Source organism: Protopterus annectens, chromosome 1.part1 (genome assembly GCF_019279795.1).
Source record: "Protopterus annectens isolate FY-2018-M chromosome 1.part1, PAN1.0, whole genome shotgun sequence".
NCBI lineage: Eukaryota > Metazoa > Chordata > Ceratodontiformes > Protopteridae > Protopterus > Protopterus annectens.
Genome location: NC_056726.1, coordinates 602,642,184 through 602,665,838, shown reverse-complemented (window position 1 = coordinate 602,665,838; position 23,655 = coordinate 602,642,184). Strand labels below are relative to the sequence as shown.

Genomic DNA, 23,655 nt, shown 5'->3' with positions numbered 1-23,655 from the left:
TAAATGACTATAAACTCTGTCGGCATCGATTTCTGTGTATAGTTTATACGTTGTCGGAAGGCAAGTTATTGGTCTATAATTTTTAGGGTAAATTGCAGGTTTGCTCTTAAGTAGGAGCATTGTTTTTCCTGTTGTTAACCAGGTTGGTGTCTGTTCGGGTGTGCATATAAATAGTTCTTACTCATGGCTAAATCTTTGTGCAAAGATGTTAATACTTTCATCTAAAAGTTAGGTACTGCATTTGGGCCTGGGGTTTTCCAATTAGAGGCTTTTCTTAACTTTGTTTCAATCTCTCTGGTTGTTACTTCATCCCATTTCATATCCTGTACCTTTAAACCTCTTATTCTTTCTTTAACTTCTATCCATTTAGCATCTTTGTTATGTTCCACAGGATCTTCATAGATACTTCCTCAAAATGCATTTATTTTGTCTTTTTTTGGAGCCCTTTCAATTCCTTTTACCTTATTTCCCAATTCTCTCTAAAACATTTTTGGGTCATCAATAAATTGCTTATTTTGTACTTTTCCTTTATATTTATCTTCGTATCTTCTAAGTTTTTTTCCACTTGTTGCGATAGTAATATATATATATATATATATATATATATATATATATATATATATATATATGTATTTTACTGCTGTTAGGGTATCAAGATGTGAGCTGAAAGCATCTCATGACCTTAATTTTGTGTGTGTGTGTGTGTGTGTGTGTGTGTGTGTGTGTGTGTGTGTGTGTGTGTGTGTGTGTGTGTGTGTGTGTGTGTGTGTGAGACCACCTACAGTCAGGGCATGTGCTGCACAGCTTAGAGGGGAAGACTGGAAACATGTACTCAATTAGTGGAGCAGGAATTCAATTAGTGGAGCAGGAGTGCGAGCAAGTCCATCTCCTGATATCTCAGTCAAGCCTATAATGCCTTTTTTTGTATTCTTCCAGTTCACAGCAATAGCTTCTTATGGCATTCAGACTTGTTTTGGGTCTGGCTTCCTTAATTAAGTAACATACATACCAGCTAATAATAGGCAGTACTAGAAAGTGCAAGGAGTTCTTAACAAGGTGACACTTGGATTGTTAATCTAGGGTGTCCTGCTGCAGAAAAATAAATCACCATTTTTTACTTATTAATATTTTCATATTTATGTCCATATTTTTATAAATGGTAGCCCTTCATATTATTGAGAGATATAATGTCATGTGCCATGGTAGAAGACAGGAAAATTAATTGTCAATGTTCTTGTATATCACACTGTACCTGAGATATTCCTAGTTGTAAATAGTTGGAAATAAACAAACAATATGTCCATATGTACTTAATACTTCAAAAAACAAGTGAAGCATTATATGCTGTTGAAGAAACTTTGTTTGATCTTTGCACTGTAAGTTCTATATCTTGAGATATATTCAATGCCATTTATAATGATAACAATATAATTAAGCATGTGTTTTTATATTTATGTAAATATCGCATCTTCAAAGATGAATCTCTTGTTGTCTCATAAAAGATTATATCTGTTTAAAAAAATGCTCTAACAATAAATGCCTAGGTTGTGTAATTTCTAAGATATGACAATTTGTTTGTGACTGTTTAGCAAAAAGTATAATTTTGGGCTTGTGTACATTGTAATATATTTTAGTATTTATGGAAAGACTGTGAATGAGCTGACTAGTATCACTGTATAGAGAGCTTACTGGTAACATTGCTATATGTACAGCTTTATTAGTGTTTATTGTTCACAAAATATCTTCATTTGTTTATCTTATTCTTTTTAAGTTATTTTTTCAGAAAATGCTCTTGGATGCAAGATGTGTGTAGGCTGCTAGAGGTGTGACATTCAACACTACATAGATTTTTTACCAGGCTAATGACCCGGGGACCTTTCTAAGCCTAGTCAAGTTTTCCCAAAAGAATAATGACATCCTGTATCCAAACAAACTTTGAGGTGCATCTGTCAATTTTTTTATACACGCTTTGTCACCATCCAAACTTTAGCCACATTATGGGATGCTGAGTCAGTAAACTTAATAAAATCCAGTAATCCTGGTATCTGTGGAATGAATACAAGCTTTGGGATGGTCAGATGCAAGACTAGTAATCTACCTACAAGCCTCTCTCTTTTACTGGGGAGTGGTGATTCTACCTACAAGCCTCTCTCTTTTACTGAAGAGGGGTGATTGTGTCTGAAGTTTGTATTTCTATTTTTTTCTTCTTTGCAGGTGAGTTAGACGTGTCAGTGCACAATAAATACATATGTTGCAATCAGCTCATATAAGAGCTCTGCCAGCAGTTTACAGTATAAGAGTTCTGCCAACATTTTTCAGCAGTTAGATGTATTTTCATCAGTTAATTACTTAGTAATATATGAACACTGATTCATATTAACTGAATGTTTTACCAGTTAGGCCTGTTGATATCAATATTTCAATTTGGGGGAACAGCCCAGAAGAAATAACAAAGTAGCATAGCATTGTGTTAGCTTATTTTGTAGTATCGATCAGGCAGACATTGCTTTAGCTTGCTAAAGATCCAGGTTTGCACTCTGAGATAAGGATTTAAGATCAGATGAAGATGTGGAAACAGATAAGAGTACCAGAGGAGTGCTAGGAATAAAAGTGTTGCAGTGATTTTTGTGGGTGGGTATGATTTGTGGTGTGGGTTGTACTGGGAATGTGGAACACTTGAAACATATATAATGGAGGAGAGAAGGGAAAAAGGAGATAAGATATAGGTGAATTATGTCTTTAATTGTCAAGTAAATAGTTCAGAAATAAAGAATAACAGCAGAAGATAAAAAATGAATAAAGATTATACTGCTTCATGTAGAGGGTGTGATAGGGGATGGTGGTTTGTGCTTGCACATATGGAGTATTGGATAGAAGACAGAGGTAGCAGCTGTATAAAGTTACATACACAGCTTTAGGAAACTTAGATCATATTCCATCAGCATCTTTCTAAGTACATAAGTATAGCAGTATATTAAGAACTGTTTGATAAATCATGCAGGCCACCTTTATATTAAGCATATGGAAGCCCATTTTACCACATGGCAAATAAGGGAACACTATTTATTTATTATTTTACTCATTTTCTGACATTTGATTACCAGGAAAATCCGACTGGGTAGAAGCCCCATTCCAATGGAGGCTTGGGGAGAAAAGTTCCAAATTATTACAAAACATTTTAAGAACAATAATTTTACAATCTTCAAAAATAAAACAAAAACATCTGAGGTTGAAATAATTATAACAAATTAGACATGATATAAAAACATTAAGATGATACAAGTTATATGACAATCATTTAATATTTAGAGAAATTTTAGTCAGTTTGTAGAGAAATTAAATATGTTAGTATAATACAAACAGGAATTTCAATATGAAGTGAAGGAAAAAAATAGGTTTATGATACATTTAAAGACAAAGTCAGGGAAGGCAATTAGATGGCATTGAGTAAGTAAGTGAAGAAGGGAGACTACGAAGGTGTAAGGAATGAAAAGGTACTTTTTCAAATTTAGGGATGTAGTTTATCCTGGTTTTAAGCAAGAACAGAGCCAGATTTTAGATAGGAAGTCTTTAAGAGTGGATTTCAAAGATGGGAAGGAAGGTATTGACCTGATGAATACAGACCACTAAAATGTATCTTTAAAATTACAAAGTAGCAAAAACGAGTAAAGTAATTACTGACACATCTGGAAAAAACATATAAGACAAAAAAAATCTCAGTAACTGAAACCTTTATTGCGATTTCTTCTCATTTGTTTCACACATAATTAATAAAGCTCTAAGAAAATCTTGTTTAAAAACAGTTTCATAACAATATTCAAAGTGGATCAGTAATATCCTTGCTTATGCACACTAGTAATTAATACCACACTTGATAACATTGGAGTTGGCACTCTTATATTCCGTAGTGTTTAACTCCCTTTAATTTTCAGGCCTTTCAGGGCACACAAAGGACAGTGTAAGATATGATTACAGCATTTGCAGTGTAGCTTAGTCTGTGGTGTCTTATGTGGACAAGCAGGAGGTGGCAACAACAAAAGAGAGCAAAGGTACAAAGACAGTAAATAAGACCTACGCAGATGGAGATAGCATCTCTGCTGCATTTGCAAAAATAAACAGTGGGGTAGTTTACTAAAAATTGAAGGGTGAATGGGCTGATGGAAGCCGATATATAAAACACACTACTTGGTTCATATTTAAAGGAGAAGGAGAATAAGAAATGACAGGCAGAAACTTATTATTTAAAAGAAGAAAGAGTTGTACAATAATTTATAGAACTATACATTTTCTTTTCTTTTTTTTTTTTTTCAAAACAGGTTTATTGTTTTAACATATAAGAGAAATATCATAACAATTTTATACAAGTAATTAAAAATAGGTATTATTATAATATTCAACAAAACAACTAAAGTATTTACAAAGACATCCACTACAATCAGATCAATTAATTAAACTAAAATACCATGCTATTGAAATTAAAATTTTTTTTAACAAATTTTGTAAATTATCCCATACAATAAAATAAGATGTTTTTTCTATTTGTTCTAGTCCTAATTGTGTTTATTTCCATATGGCACACTATATTCATAACATTTTTAAATTCATTGAACGAAGGAGGTGTATCTGAAATCCAATTTCTAGTTATTATTTTCCTAGCCACTGCTAGAATAGACCATAACAAGGGAAGCTTAACCTTTTCAACACTTTGAGGTACAGGCGTGTTGAATAATATAGAACTATACATTTTCTGATAAGACTCTAAGCCTGTGAAAACTACAAGGACTGTTGGTTACTCCCTGCTTGGTGAGGAATGTAAACCTTTTTTTTTTTTTGTAGTTTTCTGTTTTATCTGCTCCATTTTGTTTTCTGTTTTAAGAAATCTGTTTAGCCTGGTGTTTTTCTTCTGTGTGAGCTATAGACACTTAAATTATCTGGACTGCAAATTTCACTTTTTTTCCATTGGTTAATTTGTTTCTTTCCTAATACTTAAATATGCATGGAATTTCTGTATCTTTGTCTTTTTTGATAAGACTTCAAGCCTGCCAAAAAAACCAATCACTGTTGGTGACTCCCTGCTAGTTCCCATTCGCCTTCCCATTCCTTGATCTGCTTTTTAAACTTGGTGATCTTAAGTTGTCCACCTTTACTGTAAATTGAGGTTTATAAACTCCTCCCTTTCTACACTACTGTTTATATCTTGAATTATTTATTTGCCTTCACTTGTGCTCATTTTGAAAAAAAAAAAAAAGTGCATTTTGCCTCTGATTGCCTGCTCTGCTGATTAGCTGGCTCTGAATTCGTTATCTGGCTAGCTGTTGGATAAAGTGGTGCATTTTTACACTCTAGCAAGCACTTGTCTGTGTTTTTGCATCAAAAGGTCAGTGGATTTTCCATCTAGTGGCACTGGGTGGTAGCTTGGTCTATATAGATTGGGGAAACACACTAGAGATTCCTGCATGATGTTGTTTTATTAGCTGAATGGCTTATTAATCAGCGTATCTTGTTTTAGTGCCTTTATAAATTCTGTGCACTTGAGGTGGCTCTTGGCTCATTTCCTACAAAGCAAAGTATTTGTATTGAATAATCACACTTTTATAAGCTGTTTAATGTACACTGCTGTATCTGTATCTTTAAGTTTGTTTGTGGTAACATTTCACTCTGGGCACCCTTTACTGTGCTTTTAGATTGGAGGGACTGGGATTATTCATCTAGTGGCAGCAAGTGTTTATGTGATCTATCTGAGTTGGGAAGCACACAAAGGGCTCTAAGTGTAGTCATTGTATTGACAAGAGGTCTCAGTCAGTTTTCTGTATTTCCAGTGCTGGTATAAATTTGGCACATTTGCACAGGGCTGCTCTCTGTGCTAATGCCCTGTACAGATGCAATCTTTTGGAATCATTCGTTGTTTTCATCATACTGTGAATGTTTACTGTGCTAGTTACCTTATTATAGTGTCCAGGAATACTACTGCTCAGAGCACATCTGATTTTGGCACTGGGCAGCATTGTTGGTTAGGTTAGCTGCAGATTACACCATGTAAGCACCCTTCCCTCAAATGGTTACAACACCCTCCACTCCTGTTGCCTTCAAGTACACATTAGGACCTGCAGCCATGCCTGGGCACATTTTTGCTATCTCTGCATCCAGCTTGGTGGACATGGGTATCCTCAGACAATGTAACAGTCACCTTATATACACTGACAACCACTTAATTCTCGAACAGACAAATACAGAATGTTAGAGATGCAGTTACACATTGACATTGGAGGCTAGACTCTCACAAACAGGCACAAAAAGCAACAAACAGGTTGTCAGTGACTCCCACACATCACTCACTGCACCCAAAAAGGACCACATATGTAGACCCACATATGCAAATTTGCTCACTTGTAACTTAGTCAAACCTCAATGGTTTCTCAGGTGCAGTCTTCAGAAACTCCACATGCACACAAACAGACAATTACTATCACAACACATAAAGACACATCTCATTGTGCCTCAATTACCAAACTCATAAGGTGATATATTCCCCTACCCAATATTCTGGTATTCTGGTCATTGGAGACTCCACTGTAGGACACATTGCTGTTCGTCTTACCATGCTGGGTAAGGGGAAGGTTACAATTAGCTGCCTGTCAGGGTCCAGGATTTGTCGGATCATGCAAGCACGCAAGTCACTTACCCCCTAAGTACCAATATGACTCAGTCATAGTCCATGTGGGCATGAATGACCTGAGATGTACCTCCTTGGACTATATGAATAGAGACATGATTGAGCTCTCAGAATATGTGTCACAGGAAGCTATGAGCCTCACATTAAGCAGCATTCTACTGTCTGCAAGGATAATGCCACTGTACCAGCAGAAAATGATTGATTTTAACAACTGACTTAGCTACTGGTGTCACTCCATAGGGGTCCAATACTTGTCAGCATGGGAGGACATGGTTGATAGGCCATGCTACTTTACCACGGATGGTCTTCACCTGTCACATCTAGGCTTTTGAATATTGGCCAAAACATTATCCACCCCATAGTGCCTTTTTTAGACATTGCCAAACAGACAAACCTTCCAACATAAAAAAAAAAAAAAAAGAAAAGAAAAACATTCTCAGGACAAGCTAAAGGTGTTAGTGCTCAACTCTATGAACCTCAACAAGAAACTGCACTCCATGGAAGCTGCCCTCAGCCTGGAGAATGCTGATGTCTGTGCAGTTACTGAAACATGGTTCAAAACTACAGAAAGCACTCGGGCAGTGCATGGCTGTAATGTCTTTCATACATTCTAGCCACCCATTGAACATGAAAGAGCAAAAGGCAGAGGTGTATCTATCACATAAAGGATAAGCTCACCTCAAGGCTGATCAAACAATATGACATGCTTAAGCTACTCCATGTCCAACCCATGGGAAAAATCAATTTCCATATTCTTGCTCCCTACAGGTCCCCCACTGTGAACCAGGAAACCCATACATCATACCTGAAGTTACTAGAATTACTCACCATCCAGCCCAATACCATACTGATGGATGATTTTTAACTACCCGTTTGTTAATTGGGAGGCATACATGACCACTGGCATGCAGACCCAAAGATTTCTTAACTTTGTAAATCTAAATGCCCTGGAGCTGTAGTCTGTACTCCCACTGGGGGAACAAATATCATTGATCTGCTACTCACAAATATGGGAGAATGCTGCCCCCCCCCCCCAGTGTTATGTCCTCACTGGTAAGATCAGATCACAAAGCAGTCTGCCTTAAAATAAAGGTAAAACTATTCCCCCCACCTAACCCCAAAAAACTTTAAGAACATCTCTAAGGTAAATTGCCCCCTATTAAAGGATAGCATAGCTAGTTTCCAACCTCCCCCAAATCCAGAAAACACAGAAACCTATGCAGATTCATAGACAAAAGTCCTGTATGATCATATAAACATCTGCATAGAAACGTCAGTTCCAGACCAAATTAAACCCAGGTCAAACCGTAACAACAAACCACCCTGGTGGACCCCTGGTATTAATAGATTGTACAACAAAATAAAGCAAATCCTGTTGAGAAGTAAGAGGGAATGTGCACAACTGAGCCAGAAGTCCCTCATTAGTTTAAGCATGTGAATCAGGGAACTAGTTAAGTCTCTGAAAGCAGACTTTGAGGTAAAAATAGCTTCCAGAGCTAAGGATAACCATAAGACATTTTTTAGTTATGTCTGCAATCTTAAGGGGAACATCCAACAATGTACCAAATTAGTTGTAGAGGTCATCACCTATAATCAGCTGGAAGACATAGCAAATATGCTGGCCGACAAATTCAGCTCAAATTTTACCTCCCCGTCACACCCAGTTCTCCCCCCAAGAAATATCCTCCACCACTCCACCACCAATTATCAACAAAGAACAGGTTGCCACTGTGCTCCGGGCTCCCTAAAGCTAAATGCATGGCTGTAATGGGCCTGACAGTATACCAGGTTGCCTTTTAAACAGCTTAACTTGGGACTTATCAGGCCCATTAGGATCTCTTTTTAACCGCAGCCTCCAGGCTGGCTTTGTCCTGATAGAGTGGAGGAGAGCAACAGTCTCTCCAATGCATAAAGGGGGACCATCTACTGACCCAGGAAATTACAGACCCATACGTCTGGCTGGTCTTATATATAAGACCATGGAAAGAATAATCATGTACCTGATAAATAATGACACAGGAGACCTCCAATCACTGAACTCAACCCAATTCGGCTTTGTCAGGAGCAGGTTATGCCTACTGAATCTGGTGGATTTCTTTGAGAAAGTCACAATGGCCATAGATAAGGGTAGAACAGTACATACTGCCTAGCTCAACCTGGCCAAGGGATTTGACACAGTTCTCCACTCAGGTATTATAAATAAACTCACAAAACTGGGCATAAATCCCTGTGTCACTAACTGGACATATAATTAGCTCATGGACAAGACACATGGTTAATGAGGGTGAATCCAGATCCACCAAGAAGCCAATTACTAGTGGTGTGCCACAGAGCTCAGTACTGGGACCGCCCCTGTTCGGAATATACTTATTTGAAATAGAGACAAATGCGGAAGGCCTCTAGATGATGAGGTTTGCTGATGTGTGCAAGCTGGGGGCAATCACTGAATCCCCAGTGATGTAGATATCCTTCAGGAAGGTCTCAATCAGACAAATGATTGGTGCCAGAACCATGGCCTAAAACTTAATGCAAAAAATGCATTATTATACCCTTTGGGAATTTAAATACCCCTGCCAATTACAACATTAACAGCACACCCCTTAGAGTTTACTGAGAGGTGAGAGATCTAGGTACACAGATAGATAGTAGCCTGAACTTTGACTGCCATGTGTCCACAGTGGTGAGGAAATTCGTTTATGTGATACAACTTATAAGTAAAGGTATGGCATCACGATCCAAATCCAGATCCAAGAAAATTATAGTCTCACTTTACTTAGCCCTCATTAGACCAATACTTGTGTACAGTATGCCATTTGGCATGTACATAACTAAACACTTACAGCAGCTGGAGCGACCTTAGAGGTTCCTCATAAAGAAAGTACAGGGTGCAAATAACATGAACTATGTGAACAGATTAAAAGCCCTATCCCTTTACTCTGTTTCATACCAACTGTTAAGGGGTGACCTATGCCTGACCTACAGGCCACTCACAAATCCAGCTGTGATGGAGATGTTACACATCCTCAAGTGAAACAGCATGAGAGTCACCCGGTCTAGGGATCTAAACTTAGTCTGCGACTCAAACAAAACATGCTGGAGAGACAGATACGAGTCTCAGAGATTGCCCCTTCTTTGGAACAGGCTTACTATTCACATTAAGCAGAGCTCTTGCCTTGCCTGGCCCAATTCAAATGCAATTTGGATCAATGGATGGGGAATCGCAAATTCACATCTAGGGTAGTGCCTGTGTCCCTTATGAATGGGGCATTCTGTAAGATGCTAAATATACAGGAGCAATTCCATGCCATCTTTTTGCCCCTAGGGGCCATATCTTGGGTAAAATCAGGTTATATTGTCTAGGCTTGTAAGGATATTTCCACTACATTCAGTAATAAATAATTGCTGTAATAACATTATCTTCAATAGAATGAGCATATACCGACTTTGTGACTAAAGGTTTGATTTATAAAAGAAGCAAATGTCATATTTCATTCCATTTAACTAGGGAACCTCTGGTGGTCTAGTGATTAGAATTTGGTGGTATCACTACCCTGGTCTGAGTTTGATCCTTGGTTAGGGAAAGCTCTGTGCTTTTTCTGTATGTGAGAGATTTATAACCCAGTGTCTCCCTCACCCCTGAAATAAATTTATCTTCTTGAAAGTGTCAACCTGTTTACATGTTTACATGATACATGAATTCTTGCAAATTTAATCATGAAATAACAGTAATCAAGCTTTTTGAAGACCACTAGGCCTTAGACTTGTCACAAACCTCAGGACATATTAAGCTGCATCTCCAAGGACTGAGCCAAAGAATGGTAAAAATGGGTTAGGAACTAGTTAGTTTAGTCTTAGTAGACAATGTCTAGTAATAAATGGGAAAGATGAGTTGATTAATAGGGTGCATCTGAGACTGATCCTATAGCTAGTCCCATTTAATGTATTCATTAGCAATATGCAAATTAGCTTGAAAAGAAGAAGGTGTGCCATGCTGTGGATGGCACAAGTTTGGACCATACACTGGATGGTACGAAGGTGTACCATACTGTGGATGGCATAAAGATCTGTAGCATACTGGTCTGTTTTAAAGGACTGGAAATATGTTTAGTGATCTGGGTAAATTCTTAGAAATAGTTTCACGTGGGGCAAATGGGGTGTATTGTGGAAATAGGCAATACCTTGCTTTTGAGGCAGAGGAGATCACATGACTGGAGGGACAAGGCAGATGGGACATAAAGTCGGTCGTGATTACCTAAGGGTAATCCAGCACTATGGAAAGGATTGGGACAGTGGATAAGCTGGATATTTTTATTTGTAAGAAGAGGTGTAATGAGCATTAGGAGTTGACAAAATTGTATAGGTTTCTGGGAAAAATTATTTGGAATTATGTACCTATTTCTAATATCCACATGTCTGCCAAGGGAAATGTATACAGGATAATGATATTTCAAAGCATTTTCAGGAAGCACGGTTGTTTAAATGCCATCTCAGAAGGCACAGATACATTTCATTATATATGTCTTGGAGGAGACAAAAGATAGAGAAAATTTATTGAAAGGTATCTGCATATGTAGAAGCATATGTAGTTCAAAAATATGGCATGATTAGTCTTACATACAAGGGTTTGCAAGATTTAGTCAGACAGAGGAGGTAATATTATGCAAAGAGCTGACTGAAGTCAAGAGCAGACACCATTCTTAGCTAAATATACCATTAAATTAACAAAGCTCAAATATTTGCATTGAAGTGTCTATACTGGTACTTATACACACTGGCAAAGTAGCAAAGTGTGTTTTTTTGGAGTGTCTGATGACTGCTGGAGTTTTGAGGGTGAGTAAATGTATTATCAGATTGTGGGGTACCAGAGGACTTTAAAAAGACAAATAGATGATTTACTTGATGGTTTAATTGTATCACCAGTTCCCCCTTACCAAACAATTGTCTTTGTTGGAGTTGGATTTGTCTCCCCATTTGTCTCAGACAGAAAGGTAACCAGAAGGTGGGAGGCTAAAGAGATTCCTGTGAAGTCTGAAGTCAAACATATTGTGGGTGATTTGGCAAAAGATGAGGAAAATAACTGAAAGATGGTAAAATAATATCAGAATGGATGAGATGACTATTATTGACAAATGATGGAGAATGCAGAGAGTTGGGATCTATGTTTTTATCAGGAGTTCTTAAATTCAGTATGGCAAGTTGTCTTGCAGACCTTACTTACTCAGCTGGTACTGCATTTACTTAGTGTCTTTGAAGCATATAAATTATACAGTGTTAACAATAGGAGTTTGTGCAGGGATATTCTCAATTTATATGAGATTATGCAAACTTGTTATGGATTTTGTTACATTGGAATAAGTCTGATTGCTTGTTTGTTTTGACATGTTGAGTATTTGGAGTTTTAATAAAATAAAAATGACACTTATCAACAGCTAAAACTATTATACCATTGGGTCAGAAACTCACTGGCCAAAGAAAGCTCTGTTTTATTAAAGTTGAAGGCTGTAGCTCCATTTTCCCACATTCCTCCCCATGAAGCAGTTCAGACTACATTGATCTATGGAATGAGAATGATTACTTATGGATCAGGTGCATTTCAGGCATAACAACTGAACAGGAAAGAAAAAGTGTTGTCCAGGGATTGAACCCAGTATCCTCCTGCATTCTCTGCAGTTGCTACTGACGCTGGACCAACAAGGAATTTCTGTCAGTTAAGTACCTAGTTTCCAACAATGGAATGCAGAAGATTGTGGGCTCATTTCCTGGCCAATGGTGTGAGTTTTTCTTTCCTATTTAGTTAAATAATAGACAAGGTTCTTGGTTTGCACTGCAGTTCAGACAGAGTAATGTTGTCTCTCTACTACTGGGTCTGTTAGGAATTTTTTTTTCTTGTAAAATTGAAAAGATAGATGATAAATTGCTCCTTTGTCAGAAGCTTGCTTGTTTTTGCCTGTAGCATAGTAAATTTGGGAAAGCCAACACTAGACTATACCCCTTTTCAGTTTATATTTCTTTCTTTTTCTTTTCCAGTTTATTTTTATAGTTATTTTGTTATGCTGGGATAATGCAAGGGACATTTTACATGTAAAAGTATCTAAGTATACAGTTGTAAAGGATGTCTACTGTGACATAGTATGTAAATATATGTAAGATAGTATAAGCTTTTTGCATGTACTGTATGATGTCATGCAATAGAAGCTGCATCATCATCACCATCAGAAAACATGAGAAAACATTTATTTGCAGAGTGGTGGAAAATGCTTGAAACAGAATGACCTTACTTTGATGACCTTCTGCATTTGGTGCAGCACTTATGCATATCCTTCTTGTGTCCATTCACTACTTTTTATTGAACTCTTGAGTTGCACTGATGCTTTGAAATACCGTAATAACCCATGTTTAACACCTCATATATGTTGTCCTTACTTTAAATAAATATTTTATATAGTCTGTACTGTATACCTGCTACATTATACCACATTTTCATACTTCATTGTAATGATGTGTATTCACTGTATTATAATATATTTATTTATGTTTTTGTTTATTCACTGTATCTCTGAATGTATCTGTTTTGCATTTAAACTCACTTGTTTTGGGTGACTTTAGCTACACTTCAATAAACTGGGATATCTACACCTCCAATTAGGATAAGCTGAAAAATTCCTAGACTTAATAAAACAAATCTCTTTGAGCAGCTGGTAAATAAATGTATTAGATTATATAGGATTCTTGACCTGATACTTAGAAATATGGCTGCCCTTTGCACTACTCCTTTGGCGTCTTCTTCCTTATTAAAGTCTGACCATAAGCTTGTGACCCTCTCCATTAAACTCTCAAAAGATCCTACTACAGACATGCCATCCTCAACCTTCTCTGTGATGAAATATCACAATTCACTTATGACTGCACCTCCCTGACCTTAATACAGCAACAAGCTTCACTAAGGTATTCTACACCCATTTAGAAAAAATTGTAGAGATAGAACTCTGTAATAGAACCAAGTATCACAGGAGGTTGGGAAACACCTTAGCCATAAATAAACTATTCAAAAAAAGAAAGAAACTACTTAAATTATTTAGTAGCTCCAAAACTGTTATTTATTAAAATTCTCAATAATCTTAAAAGCATTACAGAAAAAGTCCTACCATTTATCCAGTGTATATACAGGTATGCCTCACCAATTCTAATAGTTTATTGCAAATGTGAGAATCTTTTTTGATTATATAAATACCTTTGGAAAATGTAAGGCAGACTGCTTAAATAAGTCATTTTATGAAAGAACTTAAAACAAAAACTGGTTGAGGTTTTTCATACTCAGCTTGTTCAATTAACTGAATAGGTGGTAAATGAAAAAGAAAAATTAACTATAAAATGCATTCAATACCTTTACAGTTAGTAGTTGGAAACAAATATACTGTAGATTACTGTATGTGCATATCCTCCCTGCATTCGTGTGGATTTCCTCCGGGTGCTGCGGTTTCCTCCTAGGTTACAAAGAAATGCATCTGGAGCATTTCTCCCCGGTCCTCCGCTGAAAATTGGCTTCATTCCAAGTCGGACTTTCCCGGTTAACAAATTTAAAATAAATAACTAAATAAATAAATAAATAAATAATTTATAGTAAAATAGTTAACACCAGGAAAAGTCAATGTAAATAATGGTGTTATCTTTTAGTTGAGGTTAAAATTCTATTGTAAAATGCAGGCTAAAACTCAAGTTCCAACTGATAATAAAGAAAATAACTTAATTTGTTTTTAATTTGGAGAATGATTTACTTTAATTAGATAGGTAAGATTGCCCCAATCTGTGCATGCCAAAAACATAGTAGTGATCAGCTCAAAAATCTCCCTAAAGGTGATTGTGAAACAGAACAAACTATAATTCCACAAAATGTAAATGATGATAAAAAATGTCAAAACTTTATAATGACAGTCATCAGAATGAGAAATCTAAGTAAAATGCCTCCTTTTTTTACTGGTATGGATTCTACTAGTACCTCTTTTTTTGCACCAAAAGAGAAATCTGGCAGTTCTTAAGAAACATTTGTGGTATGAGAATGCAAACATTAGTGGCAGTGTTCTGAAAACAGACGCCAGTGTGACTGCACAGTAAGAAATGCCTTACAAAAATACCAAGAATATGAGACAATTTCTAAGTATGACTGTGAGTGTGCTGCAAAGGAAGAGTTAAGGGAAGTAAAATCTTTTTATGCTATTTATACTAACACAGAGAAATGTTGTTTAAAAAACACTGATTTTTAAACTACCTGCAGAACATATGTGAAGTTCTTCAATTTAATAACTACGTAATTCCACAGCAATGCAAGTCACAACTGTCAGGTTGCAATACAAAGATCTATCTTTTCACTTTTTATGAATGTTTAACAAATGCTTAACCACTCACATGCCTACAGTGGCTCACTATTCATGGATGTTTGTGACATTCTTAACTAGTCACATACATGCAGTGGCTCACTCTTCATGGATGTTTGTGGTATACCTAACGACTCATATGCGTGCAGTATGTATTTTGTGTGTGTGTGTGTGTGTGTGTGTGTGTGTGTGTGTGTGTGTATATATATATATATATATAAAACAGACACAAAGAAGAGATAAAGAAACTATGCACCTGCTTATGCCATTCACTGACTCTGAGGCTGCTATACCCTGGAGCAAACCATGTCTCCGAGGAAGAGTGACCTTGAAGTTTGAATGCACACACAGACACACACACACACACACACACACACACACACACACACACACACACACACACACACACACACACACACACACACACACACACACACACACAATGTATGTGTGTAGATATATACATATATATATATATATATATATATATTATGATTGCACAATATATGTATATATAAAATGTATATGTTTGCACACACATATATACAATATCTATATAAATATAACTCTAGATAGACAGCTAGATATATAGATATATTTTTCCTCCATGGGGAAAAGGGGACAGAGCTTCACCTCCACATCGGAGGGTACAGGGGATATGCCTTGCAGAAGTGAGGGGATAATGTCTCTAAGAAGTCTGCAAAATTTGCCACAATTATTTAAAGCACATGCTCTGTCTATTGCTTCTGGAAGCATCTATAAAATCTGAAATTAAATGATTTGTTTTATGGGTTGGGTATGTAGGATGAAATCACTTGTTGCACAGTACAGAAATGTCATGGCAAGTTTTCAGTCACTGCTGCTGTATCTCTTGACTTACACTTCTCTAGACTGGGTGGAGTGTACAGGCTGAAATCACTTATGCAGTATACACATGTTGTCACAGTAACCATATAGTCAGTATTGTTAGTGCTTTGAAGTTTCACTTCTCTCTACACACATTTGCTCCTAATGCTACCTTATTCTTTCACTGCATGCCTACTTAGCACACTTTCTAATAGGCAACTGAGTTAGATTTACTAAAATGTGAAAGTGTTACAACTACAGTTTATCATGCACTTAATCAAAACACAGACCGAGGCGAAACGAACGGCTGGGATCCAGGTCAAAAAACTTTATTAAATAAAATAAATCACATAAGCGCTTTCACAAGTATGTCTACTGCTTCCTCAGACGTTCAACAACAACCATAAAATACAGTTTTAAATAGCAGCCTCCATTTCATTCTAATCATCAATTAAGCATTAATTAAAGTTTAATTAAAACACTGGCTGGACTTCTATCTTGCACTCAACAGTGAAACTAATACTAACATTCTAAAACATTTATTACATCTTAAAATGGACTATAAAACATATATTGTTTTTATAAATATAATTTAAATACGTACAAAAAACAACAAATACATTTGAAACACACATATATATTAGAATATGTGCATATAAATATGATCAAATACATACAAAAAAACAATTAAATACTTTTAAAAAGACATATATTGGATCCTGCTGGTGCACAGAAAGACTTTCCCCAGGATTCATGAAGCTCGGCTCAAGGACGGTTTCAGCCTTGCGCCAAGCATCCTCCTTACAGATGGTGCAGCAGCACCATATGAATATTTATGAGGGCGTGCTGCCGCACCCTCAATGTGCACAGGAAACGTGCGAGTGCAGGGGGTGTGTTTAAGTGCTCTACTGAGGCTTAAACATGCCCCCACAGTTGTACAACCTACGGTGCTTACTATTAGAGCCCGCCTCTAATAGTAAGTAATTAATTCAGTGTCTGTGGATACTGAAATGCATGCTAAGCATACAAGAGTGTCCACGAACACTGAAATAAAGTCAAAGTAGTAAACACACAAGCACGTAGTGGAATGCTGAGCCCCGCCCCTAGAACTATCACAGTTAGATTCCCCGTGTCCCTATTTTACATTTGTATTGCTTCATTATTGAAAGTGTAAGCGAAGTGCAGCATATTTGACCATCGTTGGCCTGTGCTTAGCATAGCTTACACATCAAAATCATCCAAATAGAAAATAACATGCGGAATCAACATTAATGTTAATAGTGTAGTGGTATAAGCATCCGCGTAACGAACAGGCATGCACGGTTCGAGTCCTACTATAGCACATATTTTCCATGTGGAATGTGTATATGAACATATTTATACATCCTTTTGCTGTATAACATACATAATAACATGTAAATGTGAACTGGAGTACTGCATGAAATGTTTAACTAATGTCATTCAATCAAAGTGGTAGTGTTATAATGAATAAGGCACCAGTAAGCAGGTGTAAGCACAAATAAGCAGTAGTAAACATATATAGGTACCAGTAAGCAAGTCTAAGTGCATTTGCGTGGGTGTAAGCAGTGCCCACACACATTAAGCATAGTAGAAGCTAACCGAATTTAACAAACTGTCATTGGAAGATAGCACAGCCTACTGTCACGCAAAACACACACACACACACACGCTCACAACTGCTTAAAAGTGCTTTAATCACTCTTTATCCAATGGCCTTTGCTCTGGCAGCAACAAAATAAATGGCCTCTGCAAAGGCAAACCCAGGACCCTGCATACCACAGGTATAATTATGTAGATGTATGTGCATGTGTATGTACATATATATAATATATATATATATATCTATGAAGAATGAACGTTGTGACAATAAAGCATACAAAACGAATTAGAAGGGAATCAACCTCAGCCCCAGTATTATTTAGTGCTGTCAGCTTATGTCATATCAAGCTGGGCAGGGGTGAGCAAATCACTGCTACTCACACCACAGGCAGGACACTACCAGTGGGAGCAACATTATCGATCTGCTAAGTCTACTTTACAAACAATCACAGGGTAGTCCCTGGTGGGACTACCCAAAAATTGCTAGGCGGTGTGGACTTCCAACCATTACACAAGCAAGGTCAAGTATGTTCAAGGACCAAATGGTGGGACAGCCTGATGATATATGGGTTGGGACAACATATGTGTACGGTCCCTAATGCTGGGGAGAGGGCAATGTATGGAGATGTGTCATGGCTGTGATAGCAACCCGGAGAATGGATGGTTTGCGTGTATGTCGAACTCGGGTGGGGTGAAGGAAGCATGGGTATGAAATTATGGATTCAGGTGTGTCAGGGTTGGATGGCTTGGTTCTAATTGGATTGCCTTGTGGAGGTCAGCTAGTTTGTTATAAGTTTATATGCATACACACATGCATACATGTATATGCAGAAGTACATTCTCTGTAACACATGCATTCCTTTTGCAGACATAAATAACATGAAAGTGCCCCTACAAACCTCGACAGAAGACAGAATAATAGGTTGTGCATAAGAGGGAAGGGACAAATCTGCAAAAATGCATAAGTGTGTACTTTGTCCAAAGTCAGTGCTGTTATCAAAAAATTAATTTTGAGGACTTTCTCACTATACAATAGTGGAATCATTCCTGTGATCTGATTGCTACAGCAACGCCAATCACTAAACCGGTCCTATTTGTAATATAATGTTGCCAGACTCGTACATTACTAGCTCTCATGTGTAACGTGTGCGTTACCACGGTTTACTATTAAAATGTCGAACGGCACTACATCAACTGTACTATAGTCGAACACGGAAGTTCGAAAATAGTAATGTCGACGTCAAAAAAACAATCTAGGAATGGTTTTAACATGGGTCGAGGTAGGTGTTCAGTATTATTCAGAACTACAAACCTCTCCCCTACCTCGACCCATGTTAAAACACAGTCCTAGATTGTTTTTTTGTCATCGACATTACTATTTTCGAACTTCCGTGTTCGACTATAGTACAGTCGATGTAGTGCCGTTCGACATTTCAATAGTAAGCCCTTTACCATAGTCATAGTTATTAATTTATTGTAGTGTCTTGTTAATGGGAGTAATGATGTAATGAAGTATAGAGTCTAATCTTGAAATAAAGACATGTGTGTCCCAGGTGGGACAACCCAAAAATTATAAATAGTGTCCTGTTGGTCACTCATTTCACCACTGTTTGTGGACTAAAGGTTTGGGATGTCTGAGGATATGTGGAGTGATTCAACCCATGGGATGGGTCTACAGGAGTACGGAGTGGCCAATGTGTAGTGGTGTGGATACACCGTGTATCCAACTGGAGAATGGATGACTGCTTTGTCAGTGAAGTGTTGGGGTGGGTGTTTGGGGAACTAGGATCCATGGGTATATGGGTATATATGCAAATGAAGCAGCACAGCAATAGTGTAGTGGTTTAAGCATAAATAAGCAGTAGTAAGCATATAAAAGCACCAGTAAGCGGGTTTAACTGCGTTTGCAAAGTAGAAGCTAACTGAGTGTAAGAAACTGTAACCAGAGGTTACAGACATATATATATATATATATATATATATATATATATATATATATATATATATATATATAGTTGTAGACATATATATGTATGTATGTGTGTGTGTGTGTGTGTGTGTGTGTGTGTGTGTGTGTGTGTGTGTCTGTGTGTGTGTGCATGCGTAGATATACACAGATATGCAGCTATGATAGGAAACAGCACACAAGAATGACATATGTTCACAGGCTATGCCAATAGAAGTGAGGGGCTCAAGCAAGAAATATGTAACACGTAGCATGACCTCCCACCAGCCGGGAAGAGGAAACATACACACAAACCCACAAATAATGTAAATAGTCCACTGCTCCCCAGACCACAGGCAGGATAGAACTGGGGGGGGGGGGGTACAGACAACACCCGTGAAATCTAATCTTGGAACACAGACAGGAGCGTCCCTTGCGGGATGCCCCAAAAATTGACATATAACCAAAGGAAGGTGATACGATGACCATTCTGGCTGGCATGGGTACTTACCCGGAATACAAGGGTGAGAAAGCCTGATGACCCATGGGTCGAGACACCGCATGGCATGGGTCCTGTGAAGTGGAGAGTGGGCAGTGTGTAGTGATGTGTTCAGACCCAACCTGCACCCATAGGAAGGATGCGTGCTGTAGAGGAGGTGCGGGTGGGGGAACTATGGATAGCTAGTTATGGGTCTAGGTGTGCAGGTGTTGGCTGATGTGGGTCTATACAGACAGCCCCAGGGATGTGAGCAAAAGTGTTCATTGGGCAGAGGCATCACCCAACATGCAGCTACACCTGCTACGAGTTCCACTGCAGCAAATTCTAATCTACATGGCAAAGAACAGAATAACCAGCTGTAGATGTATATATGTAGATGAATGTGTGTGTATATCTACCCATAGCTACATGGAGATATACCTCTCCCTCTCCTTAGTGCAAATGTACACATACAGAGATGGAATACATATACATACCCACATATAGATATGTACATATGCAGACATACACCCATATGTTGTTAGATATACATAGACAGCAATATATAAATATATACATGTATATATACATATACAGATATATCTGTATATAGTAATGTATATATATATATCTATATATCTATATATCTATATATATATATATATATATATATATAAATATAAATATAAAATAACCACCAAAAGGAAGCAGCAGTTCAATCAGGATGAAGGCTTTTTCCAGCTAATAATCCAAACGTCAATGCTGAGTTAAAACTTCCTTATTTCAAAGAACAAAATGTGAGCGCTTTCGCAGAGATGCTCTCCGCTTCTTCAGACATTACAAAATCAAGCAGTCGTCATCAGTTATATAGCAAACATCAATCAAGCAAAACATCAATCAAGCAATGATTCAATTAACCAAATTAGCTCAATCTTAAAATTACTACTTGGTAGTACTGTTGAAACAACCTGCTTCTATAAAAACCTAAAGAACACATTAGATACCAAAGTATCCTATATAACACTTAGCAAAAAGTGCACCAACTAAAACAAAAACATAAACTTTATAATGATACATAACTCTAAAATAAATATGTATAAAACCCTTAAAATATGAAACTTGAGCCCATCTACTGGAGGGCTCTGGCTTTAAGAACAGGCGTAATAATAACACTTACATTTAGACCCCTCCCCCTGTGTGCTGCCAGTCTAAAAATCCATTTTAACTAAGCCTGTTCTGTTAGATTAACAATATCACCCAGCCTAATGTTAGGATATTGTACATGCAATACTTGATAATAAAATACATGGTCAGACCCTTCTAAAAGTGTATGCTTAGCTAGCACACTACAATCTTGCTTCCTTTCCAAACAATATACATGGTCTCTAATCCTTTCTCTTAATGATCTGTTGGTCTTGCCAACATAGTATTTGGAACATTTGCCACAGTGTGCAACATACACAATATTGCGTGTGTTGCAAGTACTGTGATTCCTCAATTCCCATAGATAACATGTATCCGGGTGTTATATAGGATACTTTGGTATCTAATGTGTTCTTTAGGTTTTTATAGAAGCAGGTTGTTTCAACAGTACTACCAAGTAGTAATTTTAAGATTGAGCTAATTTGGTTAATTGAATCATTGCTTGATTGATGTTTTGCTTGATTGATGTTTGCTTTATAACTGATGATAACTGCTTGATTTTGTAATGTCTGAAGAAGCGGAGAGTATCTCTGCGAAAGCGCTCACATTTTGTTCTTTGAAATAAGGAAGTTTTAACTCAGCATTGACGTTTGGATTATTAGCTGGAAAAAGCCTTAATCCTGATTGAACTGCTGCTTCCTTTTGGTGGTTATTTTATATTTTCTGTGGGATTTTATTGTTTTTTGTGGATATATATATATATATATATATATGTGTGTGTGTGTGTGTGAATATACACATGTAAATAGCTAGGATTTGATCCAGCAGTTACGAATTACATATGTTCACAGGCCATGCAAATGGGGGTGAGGGGTCCAATCAATAAAAGTGTAACACATAGCATCAACCACCCCCACCTAGACAGGTGAAACATACAAACACACGATACCAGTAAACACACCACTGCTTCCCAGACCACAAGTAGGATACTACCAGTGGGAGAGACCTGCCTGGTCTAATCTTGAAACAAAGACATCAGTGTCCCTTGTGGGACACCCCAAAAATTAATGATCATCGGAGTCAGTCCCTGTAATGATTCATCCAACCAGGCTGTATACGTACATGGACCAGTAAGTAGTGCAAGCCTGATGACCCATGGGTCGACACAACATACGACATGGGTCCTGACACGTGGAGAGTGGGCAGTGTGTAGTGGTGTGGTTAGACCCCACCTGCACCCACAGTAAGGATGTGTGCTGCAGAGGAGAGGCAGGTGGGGGAACTAGGGGTATACAGATGTTCATCGTGCATACAGCTGCAGTAATCACATATGGGTTCTCTGCCGTCAGGCGGTCCCTCGGTCGGCCGAATTCCAAAGTTTAGGTCCGGCGTCGGTTGCTGTCGCTTTCTTTCCTGACGTCAGTGAGGCAGGGGTATATAAGACACAGCCGACGCCATTTTCTTCAGTCTTTTTTGCCGCGCGGTGCCCGAAGCAGAAGCAGTTTGCAAGTGCGGGTCGGCCAGCTCCTGAATTTACGAAAAATTGGAAACCGAAGTCTTCATTAAAGCTAAGTACCCAGTTGGGGAAACTTTTCTTGCCTCAGGCCGATGTCAGAAAAAGTTAACAATTGTATTTCTTGTGGGAAGCAAATACCGCATAAGGATTTCCATTCCCTTTGCATACCTTGTTTAGGCCCAGACCACGATGTCTTGGGCTGTCGCTTTTGCGCGACTTTCAATAAACGCACTATTAAGCGTCGGGCGGAGTTCGCCCAACACTTTTTTGGTACAGCCTTTGATTATAAAATGTCGTCGGAGACTCCGACTACTGTTTTGACCAAAAAACGCAAGGACAAGGACCGACACGCGAGGTCCGCGGTCCCCACCGACACCACGCCAAAACCGGCTACACGTGGTCCGGTTCTCAGCGAGACGCCTATGCAGTCCCTGACAACCGACGACACGTCTTTGGCGGTGTCTTCTGTAACCGAGACCGCAGGTTCCTCGGCCCAGACCCAGACTATAACCACTGAAGCCACTGTGAGCGTTGAGCCTCCTAATGTGGACAGGTCCACTTCCACCCATGGTGTCTTTAGACCTTCATCTTCCTTTTCCATTAAGGCCTTTACTAAGTCCAAATCAGCCAGGCATCCCATGAGGCCTGTTGCACAGGGCCCATCCCCAGGCCCCATGCCTAAAAAGCAGATGCTTAAAATGGCTGAAGATTTAATTACTGTTATCAGGGGTTCCCAACCCCCTCCAGACAAGAGACCCAGAGTGGAGGAGGATTCTCCCTCTTCTGATCAGGGCTCCATTTTTTCAGAACATTCTGATGTAGAGGAACACTCTTACTCCCCATTTGAAGACTCGGATGCAGAGCAGTCCACTCCTTCAGTATCTCCTCCTGAGGATTTTTCTTTTGGGGAAACCTTGCACACCTTGAGGGAACACTTCCATTGGGAAGGCCAAGACTTTTCTGACTCCAAGAAAAGACTTAGGGAATTTCTTTTGTTACCTCAACACAGACCTCTGGCGATGCCTCCTGTCTTGGACGTACTTGATGATGTTTACTCGGAGG

The 23,655-nt window shown here is 38.1% G+C and overlaps 1 protein-coding gene across 1 annotated transcript in view; it reads left to right on the top strand.

The window, feature by feature from the left end:
• Positions 1–23,655, top strand: part of DISC1 (DISC1 scaffold protein) — a 2,387,713-nt gene that overhangs the window by 351,206 nt on the left and 2,012,852 nt on the right. The window lies entirely within an intron of this gene.